This window comes from Bombina bombina, chromosome 7, assembly GCF_027579735.1.
Source record: "Bombina bombina isolate aBomBom1 chromosome 7, aBomBom1.pri, whole genome shotgun sequence".
Taxonomy (NCBI): Eukaryota; Metazoa; Chordata; class Amphibia; order Anura; family Bombinatoridae; genus Bombina; species Bombina bombina.
The window spans coordinates 106,811,856-106,838,969 of record NC_069505.1 but is presented as its reverse complement, the minus strand read 5'-3'; positions in this window follow the sequence as shown (position 1 = coordinate 106,838,969).

Genomic DNA, 27,114 nt, shown 5'->3' with positions numbered 1-27,114 from the left:
TGATATTCCATTAGCTGGTCACCCAGGTCTTCAACGTACCTTGGATCTTGTTTCACGTACTTATTGGTGGCCACACATGAAATCCACAATTTCTGATCATATTGCCAGCTGTAGGACTTGTGTCACTTGCAAGCCAGAAAGAAGACCACCTTTTGGCTTGCTCATGCCTATACCAGTCCCTAAAAAGCCTTGGCACCATGTTTCCATGGATTTTATTGTAGATTTACCACCATCAAAAAATCAAACAACTATCCTTGTGGTCATTGATTTATTCACTAAAATGGCTCATTTTATCCCTTTCCATAAACTTCCCACTTCTTCTGAAACTGCCACCCTATTCATTGACCACATTATCAAGTTGCATGGGATACCTTCTATCCTGACGACAGATAGGGGTACACAATTCACCTCAAAATTTTGGAGTAAGTTATGTGCCTTGATTAATATGGAACATCGTTTTACAACAGCTTTTCATCCCCAAACTAATGGGCAGTCAGAGAGGTTAAACCAGTGGCTCGAACATTTTCTCAGATGTTATTGTTCCTATCAACAGAACGATTGGATGAATTACCTTTCCATGGCCGAATTCGCCTACAATAACTTGACCAATGCATCTACTAAAATGACACCCTTCTTCGCAAACTATGCCTACCATCCTACCCTGACCTTCTCCTCCTTTGCTTCTTCGGATTCACCACCGCTGGATCAGCTCCATAATTCTCTGCAGGAGAATTTCAATGTCATCCAGGAGAACATTCGTTCGGCCCAACAGAACCAGAAACATTATTATGACCTCAGGAGAAGGAAGCCACCTGAATACTCCGCAGGAGATTTAGTCTGGCTTTCTACTAAGAACTTGAGATTACAAGTTCCTTCTAAGAAGATGGCCAGTCTCTTCATTGGACCCTTCCCTGTCCAAAGTGTTATCAATACCAATGCTGTCAAGCTACGTCTACCTAGTACTCTTAAGATTCATCCTACGTTTCACGTATCTTTATTAAAACCATATACACCTGCAAGAGATGCACAAATTCTTCTGCCACCTACAAGCCTTCCTCTTCCTGATGATGAGTATGAAGTTGAATCCATTTTGGACTCCAGGATCTCCAGGGGTGTTCTGCAGTACTTGGTCAGGTGGAAAAATTATTCAAGTGATGAGGATTCATGGGAGCCTCTCTCCAATCTCAACACGCCTAAACTTCTCTCCTTGTTTCATCGTCGCCACCCTGATCGGCCTCGTCCATCCGCTGTGGAACAGCGTCCTTGAGGAGGGGGTTCTGTCAGGTTCTGCCTGGTTCAACCCATTTTTCTCCTAGCTACACCCACTACTTTCTGATTTGTTCCTCTTTCTTTAAGTGTGCCGCTCACCTGTTACACCTTGCTCAGTATTGATGATCTTCGCTACAGAGAGGTTTACCTGCCTGCTCAGCTTTTGCTTCTCTACCTTATTATCCGGAGTTCTGAGCCTTATCCTAAACAGCAACTTCTACCTTGGAATTACATTCACAGTCTCTCTCTCTCTGTTGTGGGGTAAAGTACCTATTGCATTTTTTCATTGCCTCTCGCTGCTTTCTTTTTACCGCAGCTCATACCTTCAGTGTTCATTCAGCCTGTCACTGTGTTTCTCCGATTACGCTACACAGCGTGACGTCACTTCCGGGTCTGCTCCGGTCTCAGTCTAACTACTCTGAATCACCTACGAAGGTAACCGTGCTTGCTCTCCTGCTTGTCTGCATTACCAAGGTACAAATTACTGCTAAACATCATACCTCATATCGTATGTACTGTGTCTTGTATTAAGATAAGAAGTTTAATCTCAAAACTATAAACATTAACCGCAACTTCACTTGTCTTGTCCTGTTACTCCAATGCTGCCTGACTGAATCTTTATCTTGTCCACAGTTCACCTGTTATTATCTAAGCCTGATCTTAACAGTATATTATTTTCTTATTCACTTTCTGCTGAATAAGTTATCAATGCTTGTTATATTAAACTTACTCACATGACTGAAGGAAACCTTTTCAGAAATAGAGGTTTCAGACAGTCCTGTGTAACATACATATTATTATTCATTCTGCAGTTGTGTTCCACCTAACATATAATCACCAGTTCCTGATACCCATAGTCACTCAAATAGTTTTTAGTTATGTTATATTTAGCTATGTTACATAAACTGAGCTGAACACATAAAATTGGATTAGACCTAGCATTCACTGTTATTAAAGGGACATGAAACACAATTTTTTGTTTTATATGATTCACTTTCTAATGTACTTCTATTATCAAATTGTATTTGTTCTCTTGATATCTTTTGTTAAAAAGCAGGGATGTGACCTCAGGTGTGCATGTGTCTGAAGCCCTAAATGGCAGCAGTTTTGCAAGAATGTTATCCATTTGCAAGGGCACTAGAGGGCAGCACTATTTCCTGCCATATTGTTCTCTAGATGCCTACCTAGGTATCTCTTCAACACAGAATATCATGGGTATGAAGCAAATTAGATTATAGAAGGAAATTGGAAACTTGTTTAAAACCGTAAGCTCTATCTGAATCACAAAATAACAGCTAGATTACGAGTCTTGCGTTAGCCTTAAAAAGCAGCGTTGAGAGGTCCCAACGCTGCTTTTTAACGCTCGCTGGTATTACGAATCTGGCAAGTACAGGTGTACCGCTCACTTTTCTTCCTCGACTCGAGCTTACCGCAAATCCCTTTACGTAAATTGTGTATCCTATCTTTTTAATGGGATTTGCCTAACGCCGGTATTACGAGTCTTGGAAGAAGTGAGCGGTAGACCCTCTCCTGTCAAGACTCCTACCGCATTTAAAAGTCAGTAGTTAAGAGTTTTATGGGCTAACGCCCGTAACATAAAACTCTTAACTAAAGTGCTACAAAGTACACTAACACCCATAAACTACCTATTAACCCCTAAACCGAGCCCCCCCCCCCACATCGCAAACACTTTAATAAAGTTTTTAACCCCTAATCTATCGCCGCCACTGTAATAAATATATTGACCCCTAAACCCTAGTTACATTTTATTAACCCCTAATCTGCCGTCCCTAACATCGCCGACACCTACCTACATTTATTAACCCCTAATCTGCCGCCCCCAACGTCGCCTCAACTATATTAAATTTATTAACCCCTAAACCTAAGTCTAACCCTAACCCTAACCCCTCCTAACTTAAATATAATTTAAATAAAATGAAATAAAATTACTACAATTAAATAAATTAATCCTATTTAAAAGTAAATACTTACCTATAAAATAAACCCTAAGCTAGCTACATCATAACTAATAGTTACATTGTATCTATCTTAGGGTTTATATTTATTTTACAGGCAACTTTGTATTTATTTTAACTAGGTACAATAGTTATTAAATAGTTATTAACTATTTAATAACTACCTAGTTAAAATAAGTACAAATTTACCTGTAAAATAAATCCTAACCTAAATTACAATTACACCTAACACTACACTATCATTAAATTAATTACCTAAACTAACTACAATTAAATTAAATAAACTAAAGTACAAAAAAAACAAACACTAAATTACAGAAAATAAAAAAATAATTACAAGAATTTTAAACTAATTAACCTAATCTAATCCCCCTAATAAAATAAAAAAGCCCGCCAAAATAATAAAATTCCCTAACCTATACTAAATTACAAATAGCCCTTAAAAGGGCTTTTTGCGGGGCATTGCCCCAAAGTAATCAGCTCTTTTACCTGTAAAAAAAATACAATACCCCCCACATTAAAACCCACCACCCACACACCCAACCCTACTCTAAAACCCACCCAATCCCCCCTTAATAAAACCTAACACTACCCCCTTGAAGATCACCCTACCTTGAGCCTTCTTCACCCAGCCGGGCACAAGTGGTCCTCCAGAGGGGCAGAAGTCTTCATCCAATCCGGGCAGAAGAGGACCTCCAGACGGGCAGAAGGCTTCATCCAGGCAGCATCTTCTATCTTCATCCATCCGGAGCGGGTCCATCTTGAAGCCAGCCGACGCGGAGCATCCTCTTCTTCCGACGACTCCCGACGAATGAAGGTTCCTTTAAATGACGTCATCCAAGATGGCATCCCTTGAATTCCGATTGGCTGATAGGATTCTATCAGCCAATCGGAATGAAGGTAGGAAAAATCCTATTGGCTGATTGGATCAGCCAATAGGATTGAAGTTCAATCCTATTTGCTGATCCAATCAGCCAATAGGATTGAGCTTGTATTCTATTGGCTGTTCCAATCAGCCAATAGAATGCGAGCTCAATTCTATTGGCTGATTGCATCAGGCAATAGGATTTTTCCTACCTTAATTCTGATTGGCTGATAGAATCCTATCAGCCAATCGGAATTCAAGGGACGCCATCTTGGATGACGTCATTTAAAGGAACCTTCATTTGTCGGGAGTCGTCGGAAGAAGAGGATGTTCCGCGTTGGCTGGCTTCAAGATGGATCCGCTCCGCTCTGGATGGATAAAGATAGAAGATGCCGCCTGGATGAAGCCTTCTGCCCAGATCGGATGAAGACTTCTGCCCCTCTGGAGGACCACTTGTGCCCGGCTGGGTGAAGACGGCTCAAGGTAGGGTGATCTTCAAGGGGTTAGTGTTAGGTTTTATTAAGGGGGGATTGGGTGGGTTTTAGAGTAGGGTTGGGTGTGTGAGTGGTGGGTTTTAATGTGGGGGGGTATTGTATTTTTTTTTACAGGTAAAAGAGCTGATTACTTTGGGGGGATTAGAATAGGTGTAATTAGTTTAAATAAATTGTAATTATTTTTTTATTTTCTGTAATTTAGTGGGGTTTTTTTGTACTTTAGTTTATTTAATTTAATTGTAGTTAGTTTAGGTAATTAATTTAATGATAGTGTAGTGTTAGGTGTAATTGTATCTTAGGTTAGGATTTATTTTACAGGTAAATTTGTACTTATTTTAACTAGGTAGTTATTAAATAGTTAATAACTATTTAATAACTATTGGCGTCCCTTGAATTCCGATTGGCTGATAGAATTCTATCAGCCAATCGGAATTAAGGTGGAAAAAAATCCTATTGGCTGATGCAATCAGCCAATAGGATTGAGCTTGCATTCTATTGGCGGATCCAATCAGCCAATAGAATGCCAGCTCAATCCTATTGGCTGATTGGATCAGCCAATAGGATTGAACTTCAATCCTATTGGCTGATTGCATCAGCCAATAGGATTTTTTCTACCTTAATTCCGATTGGCTGATAGAATCGGAATTCAAGGGACGCCATCTTGGATGACGTCATTTAAAGGAACCTTCATTTATCAGTTGGACTTCGTTTGAAGAGGATGCTCCACGTCGGATGTCTTGAAGATGGAGCCGCTCCATGCCGGATGGATGAAGATAGAAGATGTCGCCTGGATGAAGACTTCTGCCCGTCTGGAGGACCTCTTCTTCACGGCTTGGATGAAGACTTCTGCCCGTCTGGAGGACCACTTCGCCCGGCTTCATTGAGGACTTCTCAAGGTAGGGTGATCTTCAAGGGGTTAGTGTTAGGTTTTATTAAGGGGGTATTGGGTGGGTTTTAGAGTAGGGTTGGGTGTGTGGGTGGTGGTTTTTAATATTGGGGGGGTATTGTACTTTTTTTTTACAGGTAAAAGAGCTGATTACTTTGGGGCAATGCCCCGCAAAAGGCCCTTTTAAGGGCTATTTGTAATTTAGTATAGGGTAGGGCTTTTTATTATTTTGGGGGGCTTTTTTATTTTATTAGGGAGATTAGAGTAGGTATAATTAGTTTTTAAAAACTTGTAATTATTTTATTATTTTCTGTAATTTAGTGTTTTTTTCCGTACTTTAGATAATTGTATTTAAAGGGACAGTCAAGTATAAATTAAACTTTCATTATTCAGATAGGACTTTTAATTTTAATCGACTTTCCAATTTACTTTTATCATCAAATTTGCTTTTTTCTCTTGGTAATCTTAGTTTAAACTAAACATAGGTAGGCTCATATGCTAATTTCTAAGCCTTTGAGGGATGCCTCTTATCTCATGCTTTTTAAATCTCTTTTCAACACAAAGAGACAGAAAGTACACGTGGGCTATATAGATAACACTGTGTTCCGGCACAGAAAGTTATTTAAGATCTAGCACAATACAATGCTAAATTTAAGACAATAGATAATAAACAGTCACAGTCATGTGATCAGGGGGCTGGAAGAAGGTTCCTAGATACAAGGTAATCACAAAGGTAAAAAGTATATTAATATAACTGTGTTGGTTATGCAAAACTGGGGAATGGGTAATAAAGGGATTATCTATCTTTTAAAACAATAACAATTCTATGGTTGACTGTCCCTTTAATTGCATTTAATTGTAGTTAATTTAGGGAATTAATTTAATTATAGTGTAGTGTTAGATGTAATTGTAACTTAGGTTAGGTTTTATTTTACAGGTACATTTGTCTTTATTTTAACTAGGTAGTTATTAAATAGTAACTATTTATTAACTATTCTACCTAGTTAAAATAAATACAAAGTTGCCTGTAAAATAAAAATAAACCCTAAGCTAGCTACAATGTAACTATTAGTTATAGTGTAGCTAGCTTAGGGCTTATTTTATAGGTAAGTATTTAGTTTTAAATAGGAATAATTTAGTTAATGATAGTTATTGTATTTAGATTTATTTAAATTATATTTAAGTTAGGGGAATGTTAGGGTTAGGGTTAGACTTAGATTTAGGGGTTAATAACTTTAATATAGTTGCGGCGACATTGGGGGCGGCAGATTAGGGGTTAATAAATGTAGATAGGTGTCTGCAATGTTTGTTACGGCAGATTAGGGGTTAAAAAATGTATTTTAGTGTTTGAGATGTGGGGGGGGCTCGGTTTGGGGGTTAATAGGTAGTTTATGGGTGTTAGTGTACTTTTTAGCACTTTAGTTAAGAGTTTTATGCTACGGCGTTAGCCCATAAAACTCTTAACTACTGACTTTTAAATGACAGGAGAGGGTGTACCACTCACTTTTTGGAAGACTCGTAATACCGGCGTTAGGCAAATCCCATTGAAAAAAAGAGGATACGCAATTGACGTAAGTGGATTTGCGGTATTTTCGAGTCTGGCCAATAAAGTGAGTGGTACACCTGTACCTTCAAGACTCGTAATACCAGCAGGCGTTAAAAAGCAGCGTTGGGACCTCTCAACGCTGCTTTTTAAGGCTAACGCAAGACTCGTAATCTAGTCGTATGTAAACACAGCCAGCAGAAGAAATTACACTCAGGGAGGTGGAAGAGATAAAGCTCTAAAATGTTCATTTTCAATTGTTCTTTCTAAGTATTGTATAGAGACAGAGATAAGAAAGGCAAGCATTTGAGTGATAAGAAAAAGAGATCTGATCTATCAGCAAGCCAATCCTTTTTTGATGGGCTGTGGTTTCAAGTAACAAATCCAGCTACTTATTTTGCAAAAAAGAAGCATAAATGAGCAATTTCTTATACATTTTATACGCTGCAGCTGGTAATAACAATTTATGGGGAACACATTCAGGGACAAACAGTTTTACAGTGAACTGTCCCTTTAATGAGATAGTGGAATTACCCAAGTCCCACTAGCTATTTAGCACCACACTAGTTAGGTTGTCACCAAACCTGAAAACATGTGTTAGAAAATCATTTTAGAGCTGAATCATCTGGAAGCCACATAAGGAACAAAAAAACGCAAAAACAATGAGGGTGGAGGGAAGAGAAAAACAAACTAGTTCTTAGCTACACAAAATACATAGAGCCAGGTGCATAATACTGGGGTGAGACCTAATGGTAACTTTCATAAAAACACTAAACATAATGGTCATTGTACCCCTCTGAAGAGTAGAATTGGATAGAATATGAACTCATAAATCAGAGCAGATCTCCAAGGAGAATATTTAATAGATTTTGGACTTGATTTATCATCCGTTCGCCCCCCTACAACTGCAGGTTCTTACAAGAGAACCTGCAGTCAGTATTTATCAAGCAATGGGCTAAGTTCCTACCATCTTCTCCACCTCTTAGTTGGAGAATTTCAATCTCCCCGGTCTCGTCCGACCAGGGAGATTGACAGCTCCTGTACGCACAATATTGGCTGTGCGTGGGCAGGGGGCCGTGTTGCACGCTTGTGTGCAATGCTCAATACCATAAGCAGATTGCTGTCCGCCACAGGCGAGCTGAGGCAGACAGGGGAGCATATGTACGCCCCTGTCCTCCCTAGCTTGATAAATCCTGACTGCAGGTTCTCACAAGAGAACTTGCAGTCAGGATTGCGGTCATCAGACCGCTGCTTCCATACCCTCTTTTCCCCCTGTCTGCCCTCGCTTTATAAATGGAGCCCTTAGAGGCATCCTGTATTAATCCTTCCAGGAATGACTTGTTCCTCCACAGAATGCCACTTTTCTAATCAGCCTCTACTTTACTGATAAGTGATAGATCGCCCATGGACAGAACTCTTGCCCCAACAATAAATAAAAAGATCTCTCCATACACCTACAACTACACCTCCTTGCCAATAAAATAGTACAACCTTATATTGGTTATTTGATAGGAAGATGCAAACGGGAATACATTAAAGGGACAGTCAAGTCCAAAAAATCATGATTCAGATAGGGCATGTAATTTTAAACAACTTTCCAATTTACTTTTATCACCAATTTTGCTTTGTTCTCTTGGTATTCTTAGTTGAAAGCTAAACCTAGGAGGTTCATATGCTAATGTCTTAGACCTTGAAGGCCGCCTCTAATCTGAATGCATTTTGACAGGTTTTTCCCCACTAGAGGGCGTTAGTTCATGTGTTTCATATAGATAACATTGAGCTCTTGCACAGGAATTTACCGAGGAGTGAGCACTGATTGGCTAGAATGCAAGTCTGTCAAAAGAACTGAAATAAGGGGGCAGTCTGCAGAGGCTTAGATACAAGGTAATTACAGAGGTAAAATGTGTATTATTATAACTGTGTTTTTATGCAAAACTGGGCAATGGGTAATTAAGGTATTATCTATCTTTTAAAACAGCAAAAATTCTGGTGTTGACTGTCCCTTTAAAGAGACAAGAAACCCAACATTTTTCTTTCATGATTCAGAGAGAAAATACTATTTTAAAAAGTTTCCAATTGACTTCCATTATCATTTTTTCTTAATTCTCTTGTTATTCTTTGTTGAAGAGATACCTAGATAGGTAGCTCTTTCTAATGTGTAACATTGTTGCAAAACTATTCTACTTAAAGGGATATTAAACCCAATTTTTTTTCTTTCATGATTCAGGTAGAGCAGGCAATTTTAAGCAACTTTCTAATTTACTCCTATTATCAATTTTTCTTCATTCTCTTGGAATATTTATTTAAAAAAGCAGGACTATAAGCTTAGGAGCCAGCCCATTTTTTGGTCCAGCACCCTGGGTAGCACTTGCTGATTGGTGGCTACATTTAGCCACCAATAAGCAAGCATAACCCAGGTGCTGAACCAAAAATGGGCTGGCTCCTATGCTTATATTCTTGTTTTTTCCAAATAAAGACATCAAGAGAACAAAGAAAATTTGATAATATGAGTAAATTAGATTAGTTGCTTAAAATTGCCTGCTCTATCTGAATTCTGAAAGAAAAAAATTGGGTTCAATATCGCTTTAATGTCATATTACATTACATTGTAACGTTAAGATGTTCCATGCCATCCCTCATATAAAGTGTCCCAAACAGTTATATACAGCTCTTAAAAAAATACAACCTTAAAGGGACAGTCTACCATAGAATTGTTATTGTTTTAAAAGATAGATAATCCCTTTATTACTCATTCCCCAGTTTTGCATAACCAACAGAGTTATATTAATATACTTTTTACCACTGTGATTACCTTGTATCTAGGAACCTTCTTCCAGCCCCCTGATCACATGACTGTGACTGTTTATTATCTATTGTCTTGCAGTTAGCATTGTGTTGGGCTAAATCTTAAATAACTCCCTGTACCTGTACACAGTGTTATCTATATGGCCCACATGTACTTTTAGTCTCTTTGTGTTGAAAAGGAATTTAAAAAGCCTGTGATAAGAGGCAGCCCTCAAGAGTTTATAAATTAGCATATAAGTCTGCCTAGGTTTAGTTTCAACTAAGAATACTAAGAGAAAAAAGCAAATTTGATGATAAAAGTAAATTGGAAAGTTGTTTAAAATTACATGTCCTATCTGAATAATGAAAGTTTAATTTTGACTAGACTGTCCCTTTAAGTGGAATTTTTTTTAACCCTTTAGGTGCTGATCACGGTATTATTGCTGTGATAATTTCGTGGAAAGTGGGAATTGGTGGGTGGGTTGAGGGAGTTAGTGTTAGGTAGGAGTTAAAATAATAATAATAATATATATTCTTTAAATTAACACATTTTGTGCTGTTTAGATCAATGTGTCAAAATTCCATGTATAAAAAAACAACAACAAAAAACAGGGTTTATAAACAACTGAGAATACAGCAGTTAGATGTTAAGGGAGAAATGCACACTTGAATAAAAGGTGTATTTGTTAAAAAAAAAAATTTTTTTCCATGTATAAAGACTGAAATGGGCAGGCCCCATATTTGGCCCTGTAACTTCCCCATAAAACCTGTACATGGGGGGGGGGGGTAAATTATGGTTAAACAAACATATAGCGCAAATTCTTATCCTAACTTTTGCTTATGTTGAACATGGACAATTGCCTTGGTCTTTAAGGGGTTAAAATCATTTAAAAGTGTGATTTTGTTTAGCAATATTCTGTAGCCCTGGAACATAGCTTCTTTTTACAATGCACAATTAAGCATTTTACAGGGGATTACATTATTTATTCCATTCATTTTTGCAAAAGCAACACTAAAACTCTTACATAAAGGTTACTCCGGAATTCTAAAAACAAATTATTGCTCTTTCTGGGACTTAAGATACTTGAAGTTAATTGTTTCTATATGCATAATATATATCATATTAATTTTATAGTGTCATTTTGCTGATCCTCTGTGTGATCTGGAGAACAGACCCTAAATAGTGTGTCACACCATGTCATTGTGTGACTTGAGAAGTCTGATTTTATCATATACATAATTTGAGAGGTTTTGCCAGTTCCAGCAGCACTGGAATGGTTTAAACAAATGCAGAAAACAAAAATCCACGCTAGCATACATTATTTTTGCATAGAAATACTGATAGATTGTAAAGGTCCAAACATTACTATATAAATATATATTTTCTTTTCTGAAACCTCCTATTGTCTGATGGTTACAGTAATGAATGTTAATGAAATAGCTATTTTAGCTCAGGGCTATCACTGCAAGCCAATCCTGTCCTAAAGGAACATGTGAATAATACAGAGAAGATACAGTCCTTACCCCCATCTGTACTGCCAGTCTAAATTGTGGCTAAGCCCTCTAAAAAATCAATGAGGGCTTTGCAGATAAACTGGACGTCCATGACATTGTTTTGTCACTTAATTATTGTAAAGTAGGCCAAGCATGCACTGACACCCAGACACACACTGGGGGCTGAACAGCCATTACTGGGGCAGATAGAGCCTTTAGGGCAAGCAGAGCAGACAAGGGCTCTGTGTTATCTGCGGCTGAAGCCTCAAGCTTAATTTCTATCACACACACACACATCCCTGTGTCAGATTTCATGGTCATTCCCAGTTCCTGGACGGCTCATGGTCGCAGCTCCAAATTCTTTATGTTGTAAAACTGCTCATCTGAAGAGACAATTTTGTATTCTTAGATATCTGCACTTCTCACAAAAAAGTTAATGAGTCTTCTGAGCACATTTTTGTTTACAACTGAATCCCATTAATAATGTACTGATAACTAGTGCACAACTGATGCAATACACAATAGCGCATGCACAGACAGACTCTCCTCTGTTTATGATGATTGTCTGATTGATAACAAAAAAGCACACAGTCACAAATGTAGCCAGATAGTTTCTCACTAGAATCCAAATAGTTAAATAGAATTATCTAGTCAAGCCAATTGAAATCAGTTTTAGATGATCGCAATATTAGTTGTTGATTGGGGTAATACTTTTACCTTTTGAAACTTGTTATGATAAACATTATTGTTTATACCACAAACCAGCAAGTATAACCCGGGAAAAAACCTTAAAGGGACACTCACGTTAAATTAAACTTTCATGATTCAGATAGAACAAGCAATTTTAAACAACTTTCAAATTTACTTCCATTAAGAAAATGAGCACAATCTTTTTATATTTACACATTTTGAGTCATCAACTGCTACTGAGCATGTGCAAGAATACACAGAATAAGCATATATGCATTTGTGATTGGATGATAACTGTCACATGATACAGGGGCAGTGGAAATAGACATAACTTTGAAATCTGTCATAAAAAAAAATTTACTACTCATTTGAATTTCAGACTATGGGACTGAATTACTAAACTGCGGATGCAGCTGTTTCCGTGCCAGCCTTCAGGCTCCCTAGAAATGTAAGTTAGGAAGCACCTCTGAGGCGGCGGCCAGCAATCTCAAAAACGATGTTACATCTCCTGGGAGGCCAATAATCTCCGACATTGGCACATTGGGTGAGAGATTTGGTGCTTACATAAATACATTTTTGCAACCCATAGTAAAAATCTGCCCTGGACATGTCAGAGACACCAAACACCTCAGACCAAAATGATGAATGGCAACTGGTTAAAAACTAAAAAGTTCTTTATTTCTTCCAAATTAAAATCATGACTTAAAAATTCAAAATAACATGGCACAGACAGATAGACACGTCTAACATGTTTCGACCCTGACTGACCTTATTCATAGACTCTCCTTGTCAGTCTTGTAGACCTGCCTTATTATGGCTTAGGTGATTTCAAGTTGTAACACAAGTATAAAAATAAGAATCAATGACAACTGAATTAGAGAAATTTGTTTAAATGAACAGTTTGCAGGGATACAACTAATAACACTTACAAAGGAACTCTAGCTATAAAAGTAAAAACAACAATACATAACAGATAATGAAAACAAATTACTTTATTTATTTATAAGTGTACACACATAAACAAGAAGGTGTAACAACCTCATTAACATGTAGTCAAATTTAGCACTATAAGTATACAATTAAGAGACATATGGGTTCAGTATGAGTATATGTATAGTCTAATAACATTAAGGGTTAGCAATAGAAAGGAGGCATAGCACAGACTACCAATCAAACAAGAGAGAGTTGGATAAAACCACACAGCTGAGTCTGACAAGGAGAGTCTATGAATAAGGCCAGTCAGGGCCGAAACATGTTAGACGTGTCTATATGTCTGTGCCATGTTATTTTGAATTTTTAAGTCATGATTTTAATTTGGAAGAAATAAAGAACTTTTTAGTTTTTAACCAGTTGCCATTCATCATTTTGGTCTGAGTTACATATACGGCATAGGAGAGTGCCGTTTGGCCTGGTTATCTGAAAACTATTTCTATTATTCCCCATGGATGGAGGGGTATCCCACATTACCTGCTAAGGACCGCCAGGACCGGTGACACCCAACCAGCTAAGTAACAATACCCCATTTACGGCGAGTGGAGACAACTGCTGCTACCCGATATCAGAGGCAAGTGAAAGTCACATGACCGGAGGGCCGAGTGACGTCAGACGCCGAAACTGGTGAGAGGAGTCGGAGCGGAGCGGTTGAAAGCCGAATAGCTAGAGCAGGTGAGCCGCTTGAAGTTTTCACAGAATCGCCAAATTATCTGGAGAAAGAGGGGTTACTGCACTGAGAGGAATAACCACAGAGGACCACTGAGGACCGGAGGGTGTCACCGTGAGCGGTAAGAACTCTTTCACTACTTTCTAAGCTCTTTCTTTTTGCAATTTCTTGGTTGGCACACCAAACACCTGTTAAGAATGTTGAAAGAGGTAGAAGTAGACGATAATTGTAAAGCAGTAACTAAAGATGTCACCTCTTTATACTCGAACATCCCACATCAACAAGGTTTAAATTCACTATAACAAATTCTAAAAACACTTAGCAAATATGATGATTTTTTAATTGAATTTATTTGTAAAGCGGTTGAATTTCTTTTATACCATAACTATTTTCCTTTTCAAGGCCAATATTAGTTGTAAAAATGGGGTACGGCAATGGGGACAAAATTTGCCCACTCATATGCCAACATTTATTTGAGTTTGAAAAAAATCTTTACACAAATGAACCCCTTTAAGAAATACATCAAGACATATTTTAGATTTATTGATGATTTTCTACTAGTGTGGTCTGGGGATAATCATAGCCTTGAGCAATTTATGAAATACATTAACAACAACACTGACAATTTAATTTTCACAAGTAGCTCATCTACAACAGATATACCATATCTAGGTGTAACCTTATTGATTGATCACAATAATAAATGTATTCATTCTAAAACATTCAGAAAGCTCATTGCAGGGCAGACTCTCACCAACCTACACATCTTAAAGGGACATTATACACTCATTTTTTCTTTGCATATATGTTTTGTAGATGATCTATTTATATAGCCCATAAAGTTGTTTTTTTTAAAAAAAATGTATAGTTTTGCTTATTTTTAAATAACTTGCTCTGATTTTCAGACTCCTAACCAAGCCCCAAAGTTTTATGTGAATACCGTCAGCTACCTTCTCCAGCTTGCTGCTGTTTGTGTAAAGGGTCTTTTCATATGCAAAAGAAGGGGGAGGGTCTTATTTGCCACTTGCAGTGGGCTTTCCAGCTGCCTTTTTAACAGAGCTAAACTGAAATCTTTTAAGTAAGTCTTTAAACAGTTCTATACTGGATTTTTATATCAGTATCTGGGCATCTTGTTCTTTATAGTAGTGTCTATTACATGCAGTTATATGAAAATGAGATACTGTCCCTTTAAGAAGGCTATTCCTAAGGGCCAATATATGAGACTCAGAAGAAACTGCACTGAAACTACAGATGATATCATTCAAGCAGCTGATCTCACAGAAAGACTAATCTCTAGAGGTTATCATAGACAACTACTAGATATAACCAATAAGGAAGTAGCATCAATGGATAGAGAGATCCTCTTGATAGATAATAAGAAGTCAGTTTCAGACAAAGAAGGATATAGCAGTGGTCTAACCTTTAGCACAAACTACAGCAAGAAATATACAAATATCTGCAACATTGTTAGAAAATATCTCCATATTCTTGATAAAGATCCTCTTCTGAATAGAAAACTTCTATATAATATAAAATTCATATCGAGAAAGGTCAAAACTATTGGCGAGAGAATGTATAGGGATTTCAGTAAAAGTGTGTCTATGCATAACACTAGTTGGTTAACACCTAAGGGTTTTATTTTTTTAAATGTGGCACCAGACCCTGTAAATCTTCCAATTTTGCAATCAGACAAGTTTCTGGATAATGATAATAAAGAACAACAAATATAATTTCACCTAACATGCAATTCCAATCATGTAATATATTTAATAATTATTTGTGACTTCTGTCGTAAAAAGTACGTAGGGTGTGCAACTAGAATGCTGAAAGACAGAATTAGGGAACACTTACTTTCCCTTAAAGCAGATTTGTCACGTACACCTGTAGCGAAACACTTTCATTCACATTTGTCATCTGAAATTATTAATATGGAAGTAGGTTTCAAATTTTTAGCCATTGACCATGTACCTTATGATAATAAGGGTGGGGACAGATTAAAGTTCCTACTTAGGAGAGAAGTATACTGGATTTAAAAGATAAATACTGGCAAACCAAATGGTATGAATAAGAAATCAGATCTGAAATTGTTTATAGATTAGCTATATTTATTGCTTCCTCTTATATTTTAATCTATTTAGGACATTTATCTTGGTTAACACGAGAATATATATGTAAGATATTAGTTTTAGCATTGTTTTCGCAGATTTCATCACATTTATTTTTTATTATCATTCATTTATGTTTTTATTTTTTGCGTGATTCATTTTTTATATTTAAATTTACATAAGGTTACATATTAACCAAATCACTTAGCCACATTTATGCATCATAATAAGCTTATTATTATAATTTTGTAAGCCTGAATATAGTAATACACTTCACACTAAAATTGTGCTATCAGCACTTAATATAACACATATTTGTTTACTCTATCACATATTAGAAAGATAGGAAAGTGGGTTAAAAATAATGAAGAATATGAGACTGTCATTTGTACGATAAATTGGAACCTCCAGTCATCTGTGTAAAATATTAAGCCAAGATCTATTTGCCTTTAAAAGATTATAACATCATTTAAAAGAGGTTATTTAATTGCACTATTTGAAATGTTTCAATATATATGAATTAGCAACAATCAATGAGGATCATGTTGTTATGACTGTCTGTATTCATTATTTTTAGGAAATAAGTCCGTTAGTGTTTTAATTGAAATTGAGATAACATTTTTTTACTTTGTTTTTTTCAGTAAATTGGAAGCATTTACCTGATATGTATTACCTTTGAGATTATTATAACTGTCTCTGTAACATTGTAAGACCGCTATTAATGTGATTCTATATGTATAGTGTTGTGAGATGTTTAGTAACCTTAAGAGTGAAAGAGGTATCATGAAATGGTTAATGTTTTGGTCACATGTTTATAATGTAATGAAGCAGGTGTATAAATCATTAGCGGTTACATAGGTGAGATAGCCCTGACGAAGGGCCAAGTGCAGCATGAAACGCATAGGCTGAAGGTCCTATCCCGGACTTGTTGATACCAGTGACTCTTTTGATGAATACGTTGTTTTAAAGAAATTCAAATGAAAGTTAAGTTTTACTTTTGCTCCTTGTTGCACACTTTCTGGACTGTGTGTGTGTGTGTATGTATATATATATATATATATATATGTGTGTGTGTGTGTGCATATGCATTGATGTATTTATTTGTGTATTTATGCATTTACAGACATGCATACACATATAAACACATAAATACATATGTATACATATATAGACACATATGCAAGTGCATTGGAGCCCTTTTCAGTTAAGTAGATGAAAACATTAAACCTAGTGACAATCTCTCGTCACCACTCAAGGATGCGCAATAACAAAAAGATATCAAAATAAATCTAACAACAAATCTTGTACTTGACCCACTCAAAACAATGTAAAGGTCTTAAGGTTGCCAGGTATTAGATGGACCATTTTAAGCAAAGTTAGAATATCCTTATCTTAATAGTCCATATGTATGGTCTGTTCGGATTAATCGGTCCCTTCTTGGGATCACAGAGGGTTCTTTACTCTCCACTGCCGCTGCTCCTTCCCAATCCAGTTGGAAGATATTTAGCAAATTCTGTGAGAACACACAAGAAAGAAGGGTGCCTCCTAGTGTAATAAGTTTACACAATCTGCACTCAGATGTAATGTAGGAAACATACTCACAATGGAAGCAGCACCCACTGTGCTTAGTGACACCAACTAGGATCTCTCAGTGTCCCAGCTCACTGCTCTTTGGATCCTGCACACCTCCGTTCTAGGCGTCTCTCCAAGGTATAAACTCAGGCTCTCAGTCAAGTGAAAGTATAAAATCCACTTTTAATAAAATACAGTTTAAAACCATAGGTTACAACAGTGAACGTGTGTTTCTTGTGTGTTCCCACAGAATTTGCTAAAACATGTTAATAAAGGTTTTAACTATGTATTTACTGTAAACATTTGACATTCCAATGTTCTGCACATATCAGAATATGTGCTATATATTTCTAAACAGATATTCTTATATATACCTGTATATATCTATACCTATATATAATCATGTATACAGTATGTTACGAGTAAAGTCAGAAATCCTAGGATTATCCTGGTAATGCTAGGATTACCCAAGCAGCTGTGGGTAAAGCCTGACTTTATCTGACTTTACCCGCAACATATATATATATATATATAGGTATAGATATATTTTGTACCGAAATACCATCAGATATATGTAGAAATATGTATTTATGAATAAATACAACATATTCTGTTATGTGAAGAACATTGGAATGTGAAAGCAGCTAAGGTTGAAGTGTTAATTTGCGCTCCACTAATCTGGCCCAAAATGTTTGCATACAGTCAGCATAAATAAATGCTCAGCAATGAGTAATTTATCTTAACCCTTTAAACTGTCCAACAGACTATAACATATTGCTACACAATGCATTGCAGCCCTTGCTGGCATTTAAGGTGTTAATACAAGTTTTAGTAAAGGGCACACCTCACGAAGTACATGGAGTATGCTCCTCAGATAGAATTGCCTCTGGAAGTCACTTACAGACAGATTTAACAAAGTAAGGCGGACAGGGGTGTACATCTTCGTCCCTGTCCACCCGGCTTTGCATCTAGCGGGCAGCAATACACTGCCCGCATTTAACATTGCACGCTACGGCTGACCTCTGTTTCTTAAATCTTGGGTACATTGATAAATCTGGCTCTTATAGTTGTTATTGGGAGGGCATTGATGTGAGCTGAATTTATATTCCTGGCTGACATCAATATTGTCACGTGCACTCCCAAAGTCACAGTTCTTCCAAAGAGGCATGTTCTGTTGCTAGTCCTATTTACTCCAAGTGACATGAAACCCCTAATTTGTCTTTCGGGATTCAGAGTGTACGATTTTAAACAACTTTCCAATCTGCTTCTATTAAAAAATTTGCTTCCTTCTCTTGGTATCCTTTGTTGAAAGAACAATGCACTGGATATGTGCGGTCACCAATTAGCAGCTAGCTCCCAGTCATGCACTGCTGCTTCTGAGCCTAACTAGGTCTGCTTTTCATCAAATGATACCAAAAGAACAAAGCAAATTAGTTTATAGAAGTACATTTTAAAGTTGCTATCTGAATCATGAAAGAACATGTTTTAGATTCATGTCCCTTTGAATTTTGCCCAGTATGCTGCATCACAGTTGGTGATCATAGGCAGACAGGTTTCCTCTCTGGGAACCTGCCCTCCAATACCTTTATAAATATACTTGAAAGTGTCCTTATCAAAACTATCCAATTACTCAGTATACCTTGGTTTTTATTTGTTTGTCAAGCAGTTTGGAATTCCAAAATTGCATTGGTTTCTTCTGCTGTTTAACACGGTAATCAGGTGTATTTAGATTCTAAGAGGTAGATTTATCAAATGTCGGACGGACATGATTCATTGTAGCAGGGGTGTCAATCATCTGGATCGTATCTGATCGGGATGATTGCTGTCCGCCACCTCAGAGGTGGAGGATGAGTTAAGGACCGCTGCTTCTTAACTTATGTTTCCGGCGAGCCTAAAGGCTTGTGCGGAAACAGCAGCATATGCTGCATGATAAATCTACCTCCAAGAGAGAACACAGATTAAATGTGTGACCATGGTAGCCTCCATTATCACAGCTGTGTGCCCAAGTGAGACCCTAGAATATAGATGTTTTAATCCAGTAGCACCCTATATGCCATCTTCATGCCCAGGTGATACCTGCATTACATTATGTTGCTGGCAGCATTTCTCACACTCTGCATGTAGTGGCTTAAAGGGAGAGGGTAATAAAGGTACACAAGCTGAGTTGGCTGTTGCATCTACACAGCAGATGTGCAGCAGGGCCGGTGCTACATTAGAGGCAGACTAGGCGACCAACTAAGGGCGTCCTTTTACGGGAGCAAATTTGATGCATGACATTTTTTTTTTATTTCAAATGTTTTAAGGAAAATAAAAGAAACACAAGAATACGTATACGTGCACTCACTTGAGTATACAAAACAAGAAACAAATTTAATAATAAGATTACACAACTTCAATATAGTAATATTATTAAATCTGTGATTTAATGCCAAAGGTGCTTAACTTGGGATATGGTGACGCTATAGGTTGATGAGTTCTTGCTGTTGACCTACCCAGACATATTTTTTTTTATTGAATGTTTATATTAATTTTTTAGATAATTAATTTGGGCTTCATATTAGGGGCCATATGTGGTGGCATAATGGATAGAATGGAAGGAGACGTCCCTGAAACATAGGGAGGCAGAGAGTACAGGTCACCCAGAAGACCTGGAAGCATCTGACTGAAATATCTGACTGCACAACTTTTATGAAGGCTGCTAAAGATTTGTAGAGAGAGCAGGGGCTCTCTCTACAAATCTTTAGCAGCCTTCATAAAAGTTGGTAAAGCTGGTGACAGCGGTGGGACTCACTACGACACACAGCCTTATGGGTATTAAAAGGGATAATGGGGACTTGTAGGAGCACTTCCAATCCTCTAACTTTTTATATACTGCAAGGCATGCCCTATTTCAGTGTATAGATAATTGGCATAATAATTATACAGCACAGTGTGTTCATTTTCAGTGTATAAATGCTCGCCATCAGTGCATAGGCATTGTTCTTTTTTGTTGTATATAAACCCTCAACATCAGTGTATATATATTCTGCATTAATTATACATTGCAGCATGTGTATAGATGTCTTGCATTATCATATAGTGCAGTGTATTGTGGTTTACTAGTGTATAAATGTTCATTATGATCACTATATCACTGTGATAAAGTAAAAATGTGTGTTGTAATGGTCTGCTGGCCAAAACTTGCTAGTAATTCACTGCAAATTAATGTGATCTATTGTAGGGCTTGAAAAGAAATATCTAGATGCATTTGCAGCTTCTGGGAACTTGCAGTTTAGGTTTGTAACCATAAATTTAAGAAGCAGTCTCTGCTTCTCCTCCTAGGTGGCATTGATAAATCACCTCAAACTCACTTGTTCAAGTTGATTGACAGGCCTTGCTCTTACGCAATTGGTTGCCCAAGAGAAGGAGTCTGGACTAAACAACATTGCTCATTCTGCAGTTACATTTTCTCTTTTATGATTTCATAAATGTAGCCACCAATCAGCAAGCGCTATCCAGGGTGCTGAACCAAAAATAGGCTGGCTCCTTAGATGAGATTCCTGCGTTTTTATATAAAGATAGCAAGAGAATGAAGAAAACTTGATAATAGGAGTAAATTAGAAAGTTGCTTAAAATTGCATGCTCTGTCTGAATCATGAAAGAAAAGAAAAAATGGATTTTGTATCCCTTTAACATGACAGATAACATAAGAAATGTCAGTACAATGTTGAGATGCATAGCTTTTTTTTATTAGAGGGGCTGACATTTGTGAACATTGGTGGGACTGGGGAAGATGTAGACACACAATTTTTTTACCCCTTGAGCCAGTGCTGCAATTTCAACAAATAGATTTCCTGGCTGCTTTTGCTTGTTTGTACTTTGCTTCTCCCCTGCCCAATTTCGCTATGAATGTTGTGGGCATGCTGTGGGGCTTGCAAAGTTGCGCTGCTAGCCTAAACCTGCCTGCCTATCTGTGCTCACTGCTCAGTGACATGTGGAGCAGTGGAGTCACTCACTGCTGTGCTGTCTCTCTAAACGGGAACTGGCAAATCATGAGGGGATACCTGGCACCTGACCGCATGACTGTTTGACACTGTCTTTAAAGTGAAGGAGCCATGTATGATGCCCACCAGACCATTACGGTTACGGTACACTAAGTGCACACTGAACAGGTAGGAGGGCGGGCGGGGGTCTGGGGGTGGGCAGAGTGCAGAGGTGATTGGCCATAAGAAGCGGTAGGCACGCAGGCCGGGGCTGTGCACTGACAGACTTGGAACAGAGTCAGAGAGCAGAATTTTCATAGTTTGCACCTAAAACTTTTCTTCAGTGGTTTATTTTAGAGTGCTCTGTTTATCTTTCATTTGATGCTCTGCTGAGCCAGGGAGCAGCTCTAGGCATGAGCTTTATAATTAATGCAGTGCAGTTTACATATTTTGTATGTGTGTGTCTGAGTTTTTGTGTGTGTGTGTCTCAGTGTTTTTGTGTGTGTGTTTTTGTGTGTGTGTGTGTGTGTGTCTCAGTGTTTTTGTGTGTGTGTTTTTGTGTGTGTGTCTGAGTGTGTTTCCGAGTGTTTGTGTATGCATCTGAGTATGTTTTAAGTGTGTCTGAGTGTTTGTATGTGTGTTTGCCTGTGTTTTTGTGCGTGTCTGCTTTCTGGGGGGGGGGTGACACCATAACTTACCGCACCGGGTGACACCAACCCTAGTGACGCCACTGGAAAAATAATATATAAAAATTGAAGTATTCAGTCTTAACTGAAGTTTGTGTTTCATAATTCAAAGATCACAGCGTTGTGCCTGATTTATCTCTCACTGTCGTTTTCTGAACTCTCAGTGACCGAAATAACTCAATTGGGTTCTGAAACATTACACACATGGCCCAAAAATCTACTCAATAAGGACAGATAGCCAGTGAAGTACCATTGTTTCTGTGCTCTCTCACGAAATGTAGTTCCCAAGGTATATTAAGGGCATTGACCCAAATGATGTTTGCATTGCATTTGTAGCATGTGTCCGATTTAGAATACTAATAATGCTGCAAATATTTCATACCCTGTCATGTATACAGTTTGCAGTGAATATGAGAGTATGCTGTGAGCATGTGCATCATCCTGTCACATATACTGAAGGAGATGCCTCTGGTACTCCCAATATGGAGCATGCACCTAGCTGATATACATATCTCAGGACTGTTTTCAGAGCTGTTTAAATAAATGTTTTGTATAAGAACCCTGATATATGTATTTTTCATTTGTCCATTTTTAAAGCGGCAATATGGTCACCCTAGGGTAGGCTCAGAAGCAGCAGTGCATTACTGGGAGCTAGCTGCTTATTGGTGGTTTCACATATATGTATTTTGTCATTGTCTCACCAAATGTGTTCTGCTAGCTCCCAGTAGTGTATTGCTTTTCCTGAGCTTTCTCTTTAACAAAGTATACAATTTTCGAAGAAAACATATTGGCCCCGGAGACACACCTTGAAAAGCCTCCTGAATATTGTTTATCTTACTCCTTTTGCTGTAGCCACTTAAAGGGCGATATATCAAGATGAGGTGGACAGGGGCGCATATACGTGCCCCTGTCTGCTGTAGCTCGCCTCTGGCAGGCTGAATTCCCCTGGAGGAATTCAGCATTGCACACAAGGGCTATTTTGCGCTTGTGTGCAATCCCGCCCCTGCCCGCACACAGCCAATCACGCGTGGGCAGGAGCTGTCAATCTTCCTGGTCGGACAAGACCGGGGAGGTTAGGAAAGCAGCGGTCTGATGACCGCTGCTTGTTAAATACGACGTGCAGGTTCTCTTGTGAGAACTTGCAGCCGTAGTGGGTCGAAAGCCTTTGATAAATCGACCCCTTAGGGATAGATATAAATGATTCCCTGCATATATTAACCAATCACTGTAGGGTCAGGGTTCTGCAATTAGATGGAATGCACTCCAGCCTCTCTGGGGAGTGAAAACACTATCACAAATTAAATAACAGAAAAACAGAGAAAAACAGAGAAAATAAATAATGGACTGGCACTGCAAAGTTTATTTTATTTGTGCATAATTAAAGGTTTACATTTGGAGTTCAATGTACCTTTAAAAGATTAAAACAATGCTTTGTGTATATTGGACACATGCTTGCAAATGCTTTACCTGTGAATACATGTATAATGTCCCTTAATATAATATACACACACACACATCTTTACAACTGAACTCCATACAAGGTGCTAACTACAAATTGTAATATGCCTTTGCAACTAGTGTTGCCAGGTGTTTAATATTTAACTGAACAGGCCACTATTTCACCACCTGTCCAGGAAAATATATGTAAAATAATGGACATGTAACTGATTAGATCTGGTGTGAGAAGATGTCTCACATGGGTTATAGGGCAAGGAATATGATATGAAGTTTTATGTGGCCATATAACTGATAGGGAATACAGGGCTATGGTCTGATCTTAGGTCTGATGTAGCAATATAACTGATAGGGGTTTCATGGCTATTGGTCTGATTTGAGGTCTGATGTAGAAATATAACTCAGTGTTTTTCAACCAGTGTGCCGTGAGAGATCCTCAGGTGTGCCACAGCAGACTGACAACAGTGTGACAGATTTTTTAAACTTTACTTGTTTTTTACTCCCAGTGCAGGGGTACTTTGTAGGAGGCATGGCATAACAGCATAATACATACAGTATGTGTGTGTTTGTGGGTATGTATATATATATATATATATATATATATATATATATATATATACTGTATCCGGCTACAATGTGTGATTTTTTTAAAATTTTGGGATGGTGGTGTGCCACAGGATTTTTTAATGTAAAAAAGTGTGCCATGGCAAAAAAAAGGTTAAAAATCACTTATATAACTGACAGGGGCTACAGGGCTATTGTTCTGATCTGAGGTCTGATATAGCCATTTAACTGACAGGGACTACAGGGCTATTGGTCTGATCTGAGGTCTGATGTAGCCATACAACTGATAGGGGTTTCAGGGCTATTGGTCTGATCTGAGGTCTGATGTAGCCATTTAACTGATAGGGGCTACAGGGCTATTTTTCTGATCTGATGTCTGATATAGCCATATAACTGATAGGGGCTACAGGGTTATTGGTCTAAATCTGAGGTTTGATATAGCCATATAACTGATAGTGGCTACAGGGCGATTGGTCTGATCTGAGGTGTGATGCAGCCATATAACTGATAGGGGCTGCAGGGCTATTTGTCTAATCTAAAGTCTGATGTTGACCTACATCTGACAGGAGCTATAATTGCGGGGATGTGATCTGATGTCTGATGTAGGCATATAACTGGTATGGGCTTAAAGTTATTATCAGTTATTATTAGTGTTTTTGAAAGGCTAGCCATTCCCATTATCTAAAGAATAAACTAAAGGCACCGTTATTCATGTTTTTTAAGTGAATATGCCATAAACATACTTTTATTGTGCTGATCTTTCAACTAAAATAACCAGGGCCGTCTTTAATATTGATTGGACCCTGGGCAAAAATTTTCTTGGGCCCTCCCCCACCCCCACCCCATGCAATTTCGCTCTCCACCCCAACATCCCAAAAAACAACTAAATCAATTCTTTTTTTATTATTAGCCCAGCGGTGGATCATCCACTGCTGGGCTAATCATTTAAAAAAAAAAAAAAAAAAAAAAATTGCAATATGTGAAACTGGACCTAAGCAGAACTAATAAGTAAATAAATATATAAATTCCTCCACTGTGGATTCATTTAATATTCTTTTGAATGTGATTCTGGTGTGAGGTTAGCTGGTTAAAGAGATATAGGGCAGCCAACAGGAGCAAAGCAAGGTAAAGGAGGAAGCATGGAGGTGCAGACAAATATAAGTTTACTGACTTGAACAGCAGAACTACTATGGGAAGCTGTAAAATCTGAGACAGAGAGAAAATAAAAACTATAAAAATAAACCTTACATTAATGTGTGAAGTATCAGCATGACGCTATACATCAGCCACACCAGCACATGTAGCTTCTTTGCTAGGAACAAGTTCCCTCTCACCCTGAACTAGACAATGCTGCATGGGGAGGGGCATGTGTGCACTCACTTATTCTTCCCACTGACACCTTTCTACATTGCACTATTCCCCTAACAAACTTCAGTTAGTTGATCTTAGGGCCACAGCAGAAAGAGCAGGGCTAAGGGGACCAGTAGACATGATGCTGTCTGTCCAAGGCTGCATGGATACAGTGTGAGATGAGTCAAACAGCCTCAAGACTGAAGAGAGCAGTGTATGCAGCTGCACAGATTGACTGTGACAGTATTAGGGCTGAATGTGTGTGTTCCCCATGTCACATCAGCAGTCTGGTATGAATCATTAAAAAAAAAAAAATTTTTTTTTTTTTTTTTTTTTAGGACTCTTGGGCCCCTCAACAGAGACTGGGCCCAGGGCAGCTGCCCCTTTTGCCCTGTGTTAAAGACGGTCCTGAAAATAACAAGCAAATTATTTTTCACAAGGTGACGTTTCCACCTCTTATCCAATAGTTGTGCCTGTCGTATGGCAGTGACTTTAATTTATTCTTTAGATAATGTTTCAAAAACGCTAAGATTGACAATCACTTTAAGGCCTATGTTTCTGGTCAGAGGTCTAATGTGGACATATAGGGTCAGATTATGAGTGCCACACTAACGTTTACATGAAAGTGAAAAAGCATTTTACCGCAGTTGTTTGCGCACGCCAGATGTAGCCCTTGTATTACAAGTTGAAAATAAACGTGATCGCTTGTGTGCATTTGTAGTTAACGCGCGTCAGGATATCGTGTCCTCAGAGCTCTGGTTAACTGTGTTTTGCAAAACAAAAAAAGTGTCACAAAACACATTATACATTGAAAAGTACAGATACACTTATAATAACACTAATAAAAATATTTTACAAAAAAGTTATAAGGGTTCAAAGATATAAGGTCCCAGGTTTAGAAAGAAAGCCATGCAAAGGGTTTTAACATTGAGATACATACATATACATGTCTAAATATGTATATGAATGAATGTATATTTATATATATATATATGTGTGTGTGTACATGTATTTATGTATTTATATGTATATATGAAGTGGCGAACCGCAATCAACCCAACCAGATACGATCAGGATGATTGACACCCCCTGATTGGCAAATTTGCAGTAGAAATGCTTGTGCAATGATAGATGCCGACAGCGCATGCTGACGGCATTTAGCGATGTCAGGCGAACATGATTCGCTACATTTTCAAAAAACACCTGCTAATTATTCTCAGGCTAATCTTTGGTCTGAATACATTATGTCTAGTATTTATTATGGTTTTTTTATTCTGGTCCAAATTTAAATGCACATAGATGAATTTGATTTTTTAATAGAATCATATTTGCAACATACATGTATTGGCAAAACTGCTTCTGGTAAAAGTTATTACTGTTTTTGTATTAACATTTTTCTCTGCACGTGCATGTGACACAGCTAGATATTCCCAGTGCACCAGCATTTTAAATACTGCAGCTGCTCAGAGAACCAGTGGGGCTTGTATCATGTCATCAATTAACAAATTGAGTAATTACCAGACATTACAAGCACCTTAGGCTATCTGAGCAAGTATTTAAATACACATGAAACAGCTGTAGCTTTTATTAGAGGCATTTTTTCTAATGCATGTATATTACAAAAAATGCTTCTATTCAATGAAATGCATCCATGTGAATTCCAATTTTGGCTGGAATGTCCCTTTAATGCCAGATAAGAAGATTGCAGATGATTATATTCCCAATCATTTGCACTTTATAAAATCTATGAGGTTGATTT